Source organism: Vicia villosa, linkage group LG2, assembly GCF_029867415.1.
Source record: "Vicia villosa cultivar HV-30 ecotype Madison, WI linkage group LG2, Vvil1.0, whole genome shotgun sequence".
NCBI lineage: Eukaryota > Viridiplantae > Streptophyta > Magnoliopsida > Fabales > Fabaceae > Vicia > Vicia villosa.
Genome location: NC_081181.1, coordinates 206,968,661 through 206,981,991, shown reverse-complemented (window position 1 = coordinate 206,981,991; position 13,331 = coordinate 206,968,661). Strand labels below are relative to the sequence as shown.

Here is a 13,331-nt window from a genome sequence, read left to right as displayed (position 1 = left end):
GTTATTATGGTTGCCAACATAGTTGACTGAAACATGATTTGCATAACATTCTTAAAATAAACTAGCACCTCCACAGTACACACGGGAAACCTCAAATGAATCAGTATCCACCTTTATAGGTTTATGCTTTATCACTTCAGGAGTCATCATATACTTCATCATCTAGTGAATCTAAACTACTTAAGCAACTTAATTTGTTGTCTCAGTAACCTCACGAACTTCAGCAGGTCTCTTTTGAGTTGTACTAACAATAGCCCTAGTGATGGGCCACTGGTAAGTGTTGGTAGTAATGCTCTCAATCAATCTATAACCGTCTTCATAATATTTAGACAAAAGAGATCCACCACTTAAGGCATCTAACATGTTTCTTGAAGAAGCCACCAATCTATTATAAAAAGTCTCGAGTTGAATACAAATTAGTATGCCTTAGTGGGGACATTGTCTAAGCAATTCTTTAAATCTTTCCTAAGCATCAAATAAAGAGTCATCATCTCCTTGCCTAAATAAGGTAATCTCATTTCTCATCTTAGAACTCTTGGAAGGAGGAAAATACTTAGTAAAAAATTTCTCAACCAAGTCATTCTATGTGGCAATAGAATTCGGCTCCAAGGAATTTAACCAACTTGTGGCTTTATCCCTCAGAGAATATGGAAATAGCCTCAACCAGAAGGAATCATCAGTCACGTCATGAATATTTAAGTTACTAGAAACATCTAAGAATTTCCTTAGGTGTAGGTGAAGGTCTTCATTAGGTGAACCCAAGTACTGGCCAGTGGTCTACAGCATGCGAAACATAAGAGGCTTAAACTCAAACCGAACTGCAGTGATTTTTGGTTGTATGATACCAGTACTCATAACATTGAGATCAAAGACTGAGTAATATTTGATGTTCCTTGCTCTATCATTGGCAATTCTAATAACGTCGTTATCAGCCATGACAAACTCTGCCTCTTTGTATTCTTCCTCTTGCACTAGTCCTTCTAGATCTCCTTCTTCTTCTTCTTCAGCCAAAATAAGACGAGGGGGAATCCCTAGTAAATGTCGAATACATTGAAATCTCCTCAAGAATCTTAATTTTCTTTCAGGTTCATGATCTCCTCTGTAAACTAATTGTAACAACATGTGCATGCAATAGCTAAACACCTGTCGTGACACTAGAGTACAAGAAACGTGAAAACTCAAATGCTTAAAAACAAAAGATAGTAATGATCACAAAGTCAGAAATGTAACTTGTCACTCCCCGACTACGGCGCCAAAAATGTGATGCGTTGTTTATTTGTGTCACATGCAAGCATACATGTATGTTTGATTGCATAAAGTGATAAAGATAAGAGTATCGTACCCACATGGAGTGAAATTGTTACTTAGATTGATTTTTCAAATAACTATCATTGAGATTAAGCATGAACAAAGAGAGAAATAATAGTTGATGGTATGAAGTTCAGTGTTTAAGTAAAACAAATCTTAAAATAGTGCAAGTTAAGAGTGAAGCTATATCGAGAATGTCAAAGTTGATCTATCCATTAATATCATTGAAGTTAAATATGTGATATGATGTGTTGTGTCGTGACAGACGAGGTCAGAGTGATCTTGTGGTGTATTTCTACAATATCAATACATGTATAAGGGAACAAATCTCTAAGTCTCACTTATAATCCTATCATACATCTGTATTTATCCTGAAATCCTCAATAGTTGTAGCTTCTTATCTCTAAGTGAGCTAGGTGAATGAATATCTCTATCCTACTCATTTCAATAATTTTTATTATGAAATCCACTTGTTGTTGGATCTCTCACAACAATAAATTGTTATATATTCCTAAGCTGATCATTCAAAGAAACATATTTATAAACAAGTTAAAGCTTAATAAAATAAATCATTAAACCATACATCATTTAACATTAAAAAATTAATATTAACTTCACATTGCTCAACTACAAAAGGTTTAGCTCATAATGAACTAAATACAAACTACAAGCATGATTCTCAAAAGGAATATCCTTAAACAAATTATGAAAAGAGATATAAACCTAAGAGAGACTTGGGAACTTCTTGAGATGGATAATCTTCAAGAGGTAACTTTAGTCGCACATGAGTTCAGTAGCTGTTACAAGATTGGGTGAGAAGAAGAAAAACTCTTTCTTCTATCAATTTTCCTCACACTTAGTATATTTTGTATTTTCTCTTGGAATTATTGAACTCCTTCTCATTTCCATCAGGGCTCTATATATAGACTTGAGTCAGGGTTTCTTTGATGCATTGGATCATGGGCCCAATATGAGGAAATCATATCAAGCCCATGTAATAATCAACACAATCACCTCATTATTTAGCTGAACCAATAAGGAATCAGGTACAAGGGAACATTGGTGGAGGGACAAGGCGTGTTGTGGCAAAAACAGATTAAATCATAGAAGGGAGCACCTATTGTGCTCTAATCTAATTCTTATAGAAACAACTTAAATGCAGTAAACTAACAATTAAAAAGAAACTAACTACCAATAACTAAAAAGATTAAAGCATGTATTAACTCACAAAATGTAGGTTAATTATTGAGGGTTGGCTCATGGCGGGGAATAGCTTTGTACGGTGGTTTTTGAGGTTGTTTAAGGGACCAACTCACAAGAGGTGAGAGGCCCTGTTGGTGGTCGGTGTTGCTGGGTTGCAGGCGGGCATTTAGATTGATACTGTTAAGGCTACTAGGAGCGAAATGCTTTTTTGAGTGTTAGTAAGTGTGTATGACTTAAGAGTCAATTCATCCCTTTAAGGGGTGATCTATTTATAACAAATTCAACCCTTAGATTTTTTACCTCCCGGACGTGGTATTAACCGCATATCTCTTACTAGAGGAACTTATTGACCATCTATTTTCTCACAGTCAGCGAGGACCCTTTCTAGATTAACTCTCACATCGGTGGAGGCTCTCGGGCGATTCCCTTAGATTCTTTTAGGCGACCAAATTGGTAGGCGAGGGCACCCTGGTCTAATACTTTAACAAATATAACACTACTATATATATATATATATATATATATATATATATATATATATATATATATATATATATATATATATATATATATATATATATATATTCGCTAAGGGAAGAGAAAAAATGTAAGAGCTTTGGATCAAGTGAAATCTGTTAAATATGAAAAACACAAAGTCTTCGTTTAGGAAAAATATATAAAGAATAAGTGGAAGATGTATTTCTACAGTTTATTTAATGAAGGATATGATATTTCATCAAACTCTAGCAGGCTCGACATTAATGAAGAGGGTCAAAACTATAATTACTATCGTTAAAATTTATAAGCAAGAGGTAAGGGAAGCGTTGAAAATAATGAGTAACAATAAAGCGGTTGTGCCAGGCAACACACCTTTTAAAGTATGGAAATGCATTGAGATAGAGGTATTGAGTGGATCATCAAACTCTTTAATGAAATTATGAGGTCAAATCACATGTCAAATGATTAGAGAAGACACACTTTAGTTCAAATCCATAAGAATAAGGGGGTATACAAAATTGTGCAAATTATATGGGGATTAAACTTACCATGAAGTCATAGTAAAGAGTGATTGAACGGAGATTAATAAAAGTGACTCGAGTCTCCGAAAATCAAATTGGTTTTATGCTTGAAAGGCCAGCCTTGGAAGTGATCTATCTACTACGACGTTTAGTAGAGCAGTATGGGATAGCCCCATAAGACATACACTTAATTTTGATTGACTTGGAAAAGACGTATGATAAAGTGATTAGAGAGATTTTATGGAAAACCCTATATAAGAAATGGGTTAGGATGACATATATTTGCGCTATCCAAGATATGTTTGAATGGGTATTGACTACAGTGCAGAAACAGAGTGAATAGACATACGGTTTCCCCATTACAATATGTTTGCATCAAGGTTCAATCCTAAGTCCATGCATTTTTACTTTAATTTTGGATGTACTCACGAAACACATCCAAGAGTTACCATTGAGATGTATGTTTTTTGTAGATGATATAATCCTACTAGGAGAGTCGAAGGAGTATTTAAACGAGAGGTTGAAGACTTAGATACGGGCTTTAGAAACATGTGATTTTCGCTTAAGTAGAAGTAAGACCAAGTATATGTAATCTAAGTTCAACAGAAGATGTGTTTCTGACCTAGATGTGAAAGTTGAAGACCATATCATTTCTCAAGTCACGCGGTTTAAATATCTTGGATCCATAATATAAAATGATGGAGAAATAAAATGAGATGTAAATTATCAAATTTAAGTTGGGCGTCTGAAATGGAGAAAGACTTAAGGTGTTTTATGTGACGCAAAGGAAGCACTTAAGCTGAAGGGAAAATTTTATCGGACTGCGGTAAGAATTACGATGTTGTTCAAGACAAATCTTAGGCATTTAAGAATCAACACAAGAATAAAATAAATGTAGAAGAGATACTAATGTTGTGTTGGATGTCCGAGAAGACTAAAATCGATGAAATTAAAAATGAAAGTATTAGAGAGGGTGTTGGAGTATCACCTATAGTAAATATTTTAAAAACTGGACCAGAGGTCGGGGACGGAGCTATGTTGAAGCGGTAAAGCGGCAAGCAACAAAAGTTTTGGAAATATTTATCCGGGAATTTATCGTGTCCACAGAGATTAGTGCTACTGAACTGGCCGTTCGACGGATTCTTAGTTATGAGTTTGGTTTTGAATGAATTTAAATATGAAATGGAAAAGTAAATATCAACACAAAAAGAATACATTCTTCAAATAGAAGAAACTATCAAGTATTGCATATAATCTACTCTTCACAAACTTAAACTTATCGACCAGTTGCACTCAGTCTACTATACTCCTTAAACCATTCACGTGTTGCCCGTTGTCGGCATTCGTGTCCAAACACCTCCACGAGTTCTATTGTATGCTTAGTTGACGATTTCTCCACCAATCAAACATACGGTAGCTTACCGTGTTAAATTAAAATATTGCTCGATCGACGATCTCTCCACCAATCAAACAACCCGGTAGCATTACGAACCAACACAAAGTGAACATTAACTCTTCATCTATCTCTACAATCAAGAAGCTAATGATCATCTCTCCTAATCAAGATTTGTGAGGTCTATCTCTACAACAACACAAACCCCTAACATCAAGATGCAAAACAACCCACCAAACATAACCCAAACATCAAGATGTAAAAAATCAGGAAAAACAACAAGTTTATATTGTAAAGCAACTTTATACAACGCCATGGGCGACAAATATACATGAGATCAGAGTATATATATACAAAACCCACAAATGAAACCACAAAGAGAAGAAAAGAAGAAAAACCCAAAAATCTCACGGTTTGTCGGCTCCGATTGATGAAGGATTCAACCCCGGATCATCCATTTGACAGCTTCAATGTGTTTTCTAGCATCTTTCCACTCAAAAATGGTTGTGATGACTTTGGGAACAAATACCCCAAAACATAACCCTAAAAAATGTGATTTTTCCCAATTTAATGACTTTCCAAACCGCCCAGACCGCGCTTAGCGCGGTCAAGCCCGCTCAACAGAAAATTGAAATCTTGTTTTGGCCATATCTTGAGAACCGTAACTCCGATTTGCGCCCGGTTCGAAGCGTTGGAAAGCTTATTTCATGCTCTATCTAACAATGACAACATATCAACCAAATTGGTGATTTATTATTATTTGGTTTTGAGCTTTATTCGCCGAATGAATTGATTCCGCCGCTCAAAATCGCGCGTTTGAAGTCGTGTCTTCGCCACGTTATTGCTCATGCTCCAAATACGCCTCAATACCTACAAAATGAATAGAAAACTACAAAAAGTATAAAAGTATATGAAGATACATCTATTCACAAAGTATACGTATTTATACACAAAACGGGGTATTATTCGAACGGTATTAACAAAAAGTATCGATAAGTGCCACTATTTACAAACACAAAATAACTACATTTTGACACTTAACAACTCTCCCCAACTTGAATTTGTTTGTCCTCAAACAAGGCCAAACACTCAAATCGCAAAAGTAAAAATCAAAGAATCAAGAATCAACAAGATTTGGAAAAACGAAACAATTGTACGGTTCAAACAAAAATGTACCAACAAAGTAAATACTTACCACAATCCTACAACGACAACATGAAAATGAAACGGATCCTAAGTACAAAATTCATACAAAACATTCTAAAACAAAACAAGTTCAATCACGAATCACGCCTAGCAAAAATTCACCGGTAGATGAAAAACACCGAAAGGTGAGGACTTTGACACACACCCGACAAACTTGCAAACAATAGACAAAATTATGCGTTCATCCAAAAATAGTATCAAAAACGCAACGGCACGAATCACAAGGGCTTTAAAGGTTGTAATGTGGCTCGGTGAACAAACAAGTGATAATTCCTAAAGCTAATTGAAACAAAAACTTGCCTAAACCTAAGGGAGTAATTACTTCCACAAAGTTTCAAATAAAGGAATTTCAATCAAACTTCTTCCTTAACCACATTTTTCACACCAAACACAATACTTATTAACACAATCTTATTCTACTCTTTTTGTTCTTTTCTTTTTCAAACTTTTTTCTCTTTTTTTTTTCTTTTTCTTTTCTTTCTTTTTCACATGTTTTTTTTTTCTTTTTTTTTTTTCACAACCTCGCACCAACCACAATATAAGTAAGCAAACATCCTCTCCCCAACTTGAATACAACTATCATCATAATAAGAATACTCCCTACTTTCTAAGGCAAGGTAAAAATTCAAACTATAAATCATAGTTGAGGGTTCAAGAAAACAAAGAATCAACATCCATACACAAATGAAAACCAAACGCTCATAGACAAGAATTTAGCAAAAACAATATGGATATTGACAAAAAGGCTCAAAGGGGGTCACTAATGGTCACACACTCACAAGGTGAATTGATATTTGGCTATGGTAGTTGCGCTCAAAATCAAACAAGTGCCTTGATCACTTTCTTGCATTCACAAAATCAATACAAACGACAGATTAAACATAATGATATCCAGTTAAAACAAGAAATGTCGGTCACTCGCATATGTATACAATGGAAAGCCACCTCACATTTATGGTAAAAAAGGGAAACTGATGTGATTCAAGTCATGAGCAAGTTATGCAAAAAGAATGAATAATATGAAAATTGTACAAATGAAAAGTCTCATAAACATGCTATGCTATAGAAAGCGATAAACGAGTATCTTGCTATGTACAAATTTGAACAATCATTACCGCACAATTGTCATGTTGAATCAATCAAAATTGGAGAATTACCAAATGCGATTCCAAGTAATCGGGCCAAAATTTGAGTCTAAACAACAACAAAAGAATTAAAACATATTACTAATAATTACTACTCTATAAGGCCTTGGTGGAAGTGGAAAAAGGCGAGCCGAGTGAACCATTAAAAAGAGTTCACTGGACAAAACTCCCAGGCCGCGCTAAGCGCGGTGAGCACGCTAAGCGCGCTATACCAGAAAAACCAGAAAACCAGAATTTCCAATGCAGCCTCCACTTACCACCTACACTACTCATTTACAGAAAAACAGAAAAATAAAAGCGTTGGGGTGCCTCCCAACAAGCGCTTGTTTTACGTCGTTAGCTCGACGCCTTTTATTGTCTCGCGAATGGTAAGAAACTTCCTCGCAACACGTCAATGCTTTCGCCTCAAACGCAACATAAAGAAAGCGACCTGACCAAACACTTAACAAACAAATCAAAAGCAAAAGTATATACAAGTATGTGTAAAAACACAAATATACATAAAACACAATATTTACAAAATCCTTAATTGGCTAAACAAATTGAAAAGTGAAGATTTAGAGTTTACGAACTATCCGAGTTTAATATGTTTAGCCAACTTCACCTTGCTAAATAGCAAAAGTATAGAGGAACAAAATCAAACACACAAACATGTATAAGTATGAAAATATAAACATGTATCAATATAAGAAAATATATAAGTATGAGAATATGCACAAAATATACGATATTCACAAAACTCAAAAACAAAGAAACTATCGCAATGCGAATTCAATAAAAACACCAATCCCCGGCAACGGCGCCATTTTGTTGAAGCGGTAAAGCGGCAAGCAACAAAATTTTTGGAAATATTTATCCGGGAATTTATCGTGTCCACAGAGATTAGTGCTACTGAACTGCCGTTCGACGGATTCTTAGTTATGAGTTTGGTTTTGAATGAATTTAAATATGAAATGGAAAAGTAAATATCAACACAAAAAGAATACATTCTTCAAATAGAAGAAACTATCAAGTATTGCATATAATCTACTCTTCACAAACTTAAACTTATCGACCAGTTGCACTCAGTCTACTATACTCCTTAAACCATTCACGTGTTGCCCGTTGTCGGCATTCGTGTCCAAACACCTCCACGAGTTCTATTGTATGCTTAGTTGACGATTTCTCCACCAATCAAACATACGGTAGCTTACCGTGTTAAATTAAAATATTGCTCGATCGACGATCTCTCCACCAATCAAACAACCCGGTAGCATTACGAACCAACACAAAGTGAACATTAACTCTTCATCTATCTCTACAATCAAGAAGCTAATGATCATCTCTCCTAATCAAGATTTGTGAGGTCTATCTCTACAACAACACAAACCCCTAACATCAAGATGCAAAACAACCCACCAAACATAACCCAAACATCAAGATGTAAAAAATCAGGAAAAACAACAAGTTTATATTGTAAAGCAACTTTATACAACGCCATGGGCGACAAATATACATGAGATCAGAGTATATATATACAAAACCCACAAATGAAACCACAAAGAGAAGAAAAGAAGAAAAACCCAAAAATCTCACGGTTTGTCGGCTCCGATTGATGAAGGATTCAACCCCGGATCATCCATTTGACAGCTTCAATGTGTTTTCTAGCATCTTTCCACTCAAAAATGGTTGTGATGACTTTGGGAACAAATACCCCAAAACATAACCCTAAAAAATGTGATTTTTCCCTATTTAATGACTTTCCAAACCGCCCAGACCGCGCTTAGCGCGGTCAAGCCCGCTCAACAGAAAATTGAAATCTTGTTTTGGCCATATCTTGAGAACCGTAACTCCGATTTGCGCCCGGTTCGAAGCGTTGGAAAGCTTATTTCATGCTCTATCTAACAATGACAACATATCAACCAAATTGGTGATTTATTATTATTTGGTTTTGAGCTTTATTCGCCGAATGAATTGATTCCGCCGCTCAAAATCGCGCGTTTGAAGTCGTGTCTTCGCCACGTTATTGCTCATGCTCCAAATACGCCTCAATACCTACAAAATGAATAGAAAACTATCAAAAAGTATAAAAGTATATGAAGATACATCTATTCACAAAGTATACGTATTTATACACAAAACGGGGTATTATTCAAACGGTATTAACAAAAAGTATCGATAAGTGCCACTATTTACAAACACAAAATAACTACATTTTGACACTTAACAAGCTACAGTCCAGCGAGCCCGGGCACACGCCCGGGCTCAACTCCTCCTTTCGTTGTATACTCTCCACCTAATAGTCGATTTTTAGACAACATCAGGGGCAAAATTAATAATTTTTAGACAAAATTAAGGGCAAAATTAATAAAAATAGGGTGTGAAATTTTTGGACAAAATCAAGAGAATTTTTTTTAGACAAAATCAAAGACAAAATTAGTAGAAACATGGTGTAAAATTAGTAAAAACAAAGTGTAAATTTTTTGCCCAGGCTCCCTAAAATTTCTGGCTCCGCCACTGCCGAAGGTCGAACTGACAAGACTATGAGATCAATGATAGATATAATTACACAATATAATGATACGCTTAAAGAAACAAAAACTATAACATAGTGTTATAACTTAGAAATTTATGTTGCTCTTTTGTGTTATTGATAGAGAGTAGAATTTAGTATTTAAGTTATTGAGAATTTATATAAGTAGTAATTTTATTTGTGTTGTTATTAACTTGGGTTTTAATAGTTGTTGGGCCTTTAGGTCTATTATCCATTAAGGGTATTATATAATGTAGTATCATAGAGACATTGAAAATCAATCAATGAAATCAAGTTTAATTTTATCTTTTATTTTAAGTCTCTTTTATTGTTCTTCCCCTTTCCTAGTTTAAACCCTAGTTTAGAACCTTGATACGAATTGCTCCCTAATAATTGGTGCTTTCATTAATGCACTCAATCTCCCTTCTATGGCATATTCTTACTACAATCACCCATTTTATCCTACTTTTACTCACTCACAGTATTCCACTCCAACCATCATTTTTGCTCCACCATCCGTAAACCCACATCCTCCATGTTACTATTCATTCTCAAATTCTCCAATTTCAACTTTCACTCCACACCAACAACATATACCTTCTGCTACACCTCAATCTCAACATCAAAATTTCTTCTCACAGCCAGAAACACTTCACCAACTAGAAATCCTAAAACAATATATAACAGAAACTCATGAGATCTCAACTAAATCTAGGGAAGAGTTGAAAGAACAGATTCAAAATCTGAGTAATTCTTTCAAAGTATCACAATTTGCTTATAAAAAAAAATCACCAGATCTATACAAACCACAACCAAGGCAACCTAATTTGCATGGCACAGAACAAAAATTGAAAACAAATTAGTGGTTAAGAGAACTACAGAAGACAAAGAAGAAGAAATTGATGAAGAAACAAAGAATGATGTTATTCCTCCTGTGCAAAAATCCACTAACATCATAGCAACTTTTAGAGAAAGAAATATCACAACTATCGTCGGTAAAGACAACACCACCGCCGTTGAAAACAACAATTTAGCAGCACTGTTACTACCACTGTCAGTTCCATTGAAACCACCATTAAAACCCCCGAATATAGTTTCATTTCAGTTACCACCACTGAAACCACCGTATGAAGATTTTTCCTCCATTTCGTCAAAACCAAGGTATGCAGTTTTTCTGTCCTTTTTGTCACCACTCTTTATTCCCTTACAAAAAAAGATTAGCTCCTCACCATCAGATCAACATCTCTTTCAGCAGAATAAATCTCACTCGTCTATTAAAAACACAATCCGTGTCAACACTTACCATCCATCCATTGCACAACACGTGTTTTGTTTTAATTTTCTTATTCCACCAAGTTTGCATGGTATGGAGAGTAAGTGGTCCCCCAAAACAGAAATAACGTTACAGTTGGAACCAACTCCTTACCACTACAAGACAAATAATATACAGTGCGTCAGCTTTTCTAAGGCACTCGCCCCCTATCTTTGTCACTTTTCTCACAATACTCAGGGAATCATGGAAAAGGATTACCACTCTCCAACAATACAAGGTACAACCACACCACCTTATGTCCTCTCTTCAGCCAAAATTTCTCCAACATATTCTCGAGATCCTCTCCAATCACTCGTCTCTTACTCTCAAAACCTCACCTTTCTCGCATCCTCCGTCCTCCCACAGACGAACCTCAGCCTCAGACCAGAACCACAGATGCTCGATTCAAAAACCGAACCTCCTAACAACAACTACCTCACGGTTGATGACTCCAACGAAGATTACGAAATCGTGGAGCTTGACTCCGTGGAACTGCTCGCGGAACATCTCCAATTCTGTGAGATTTGCAGGAAAGGTTTCAAGCACGACGCGAATCTCCGAATGCACATGCGAGCGCACGGGAACAAATTCAAGACACCTGAAGCGTTGGCAAAGCCTTTAGACTACGGCAGCACACAACGTGGTTCGAGGCGGTTCTCATGTCAGTTTGAAGGATGTAACAGAAACAAGAAGCATAGAAAATTCAAGGCGTTGAAATCAGTGATATGTGTTGAGAATTGTTTGAAACGGAGTCAATATCCAAAGATGTATTTGTGTGATCGGTGTTATAAGAAGAAGTATTCGGTGCTTTTGGATTTGAAGAGCCATATGAAACAATGTGGTGGATATTGTAGGTGGAAGTGCTCATGTGGGATCATGTTTTCTAGGAAGGATAAGTTGTTTGGACATATTGGTCTGTTTGAGGGTCACATGCCTGCTGTTGTTTTGGAAAATGATAATAATTGTGAAATGTTAAAAGAGTTGCTATATATTCCTAAGAAGCTACTAGGTTGGGTTTCTTTTGCAATATGCATGGCTAAATGTTTCATTGCTCGAGTAGTAATTGTTAGTTTCTCTCAATTTATGATGTGGGATCCTCGGAATAAAAAAAAATTATTTGGACATTATTTTTACAACCTTAAGGATAAGGTTAATCTTGAAGGAGTGATTATTTGGATATTATTTTTACAACCTTGAGGACAAGGTTGATTTTGAAGGGGTAACTAATGATAGAGAGTAGAATTTAGTATTTAAGTTATTGAGAATTTATATAAGTAGTAATTTTATTTGTGTTGTTATTAACTTGGGCTTTTAATAGTTGTTGGGCCTTTAGGTCTGTTATCCATTAAGGGTATTATATAATGTAGTCTCATAGAGACATTGAAAATCAATCAATAAAATCAAGTTTAATTTTATCTTTTATTTTAAGTCTCTTTTATTGTTCTTCCCCTTTTCTAGTTTAAACCCTAGTTTAGAACCTTGATAGGAATTGCTCCCTAACAGTTATTAAAGAGTTTCTTTTTTTAAAGTGAAAATATTTTAAGTATTGATGCTAACATAATAATAATTTTCAATTTTTTCTATAAAAAATACTAAAATTTGCCAATGACATGCATTTCTTTGAATTAGACGATTTTATAAAATCGACCCAGGTTCTTTGGTTTGAACAGTTTTAAGCGGTTCAATTCAGTTTTTTCGATTTTACTCTGTGGTTTTACAAGGCTAGCCGGACCGGAGTCACCTCCGATTCACGGTTCAACCGGTTGAACCGTCCGGTATGGTCTAATTTTTAAAACATCACCTATAGTAGATAAGATGATGAAAAATAGACCTATGTAGTTTGAACATGTAGAAAGAAGATATGTATATTTTGTGGTGAAGAGGAAATCAGATGCAAATAAGTCAAACAAATAAAGAAAAATAAAGACATATAAAGACTCTAAAAGAAATTATTAAGAAAGATATTAAAATTAACAATTTAAATAAAAATTTTAATCTTAAATATAATATTTAAATATAATATTATGACAAAAGTCGATTCAACTTAAAGCATAAGATTTGGTGATAGTTGTTATGTCATGAGAAATCTCAATTGATTATCAACAAATTTTATTGTGCTAAAAAAAATTATAATTATCTTAATTGTCACAAAATTTATTTAAATTTTATAACTTTTTTCTATTGAAAATCACAAATTCATAAAATAATATCTAACCTATAGTATTCTTACATG

General features: G+C 34.9%; 1 non-coding gene across 1 annotated transcript; it reads left to right on the top strand.

Moving 5' to 3' along the window:
- The first annotated feature begins 421 nt into the window (after positions 1-421).
- LOC131654399 (small nucleolar RNA R71) lies at positions 422-528 on the top strand. The gene has a single exon (XR_009299440.1). It is a non-coding gene; the product is annotated as a small nucleolar RNA R71 (small nucleolar RNA).
- The last annotated feature ends 12,803 nt before the right edge of the window (positions 529-13,331 follow it).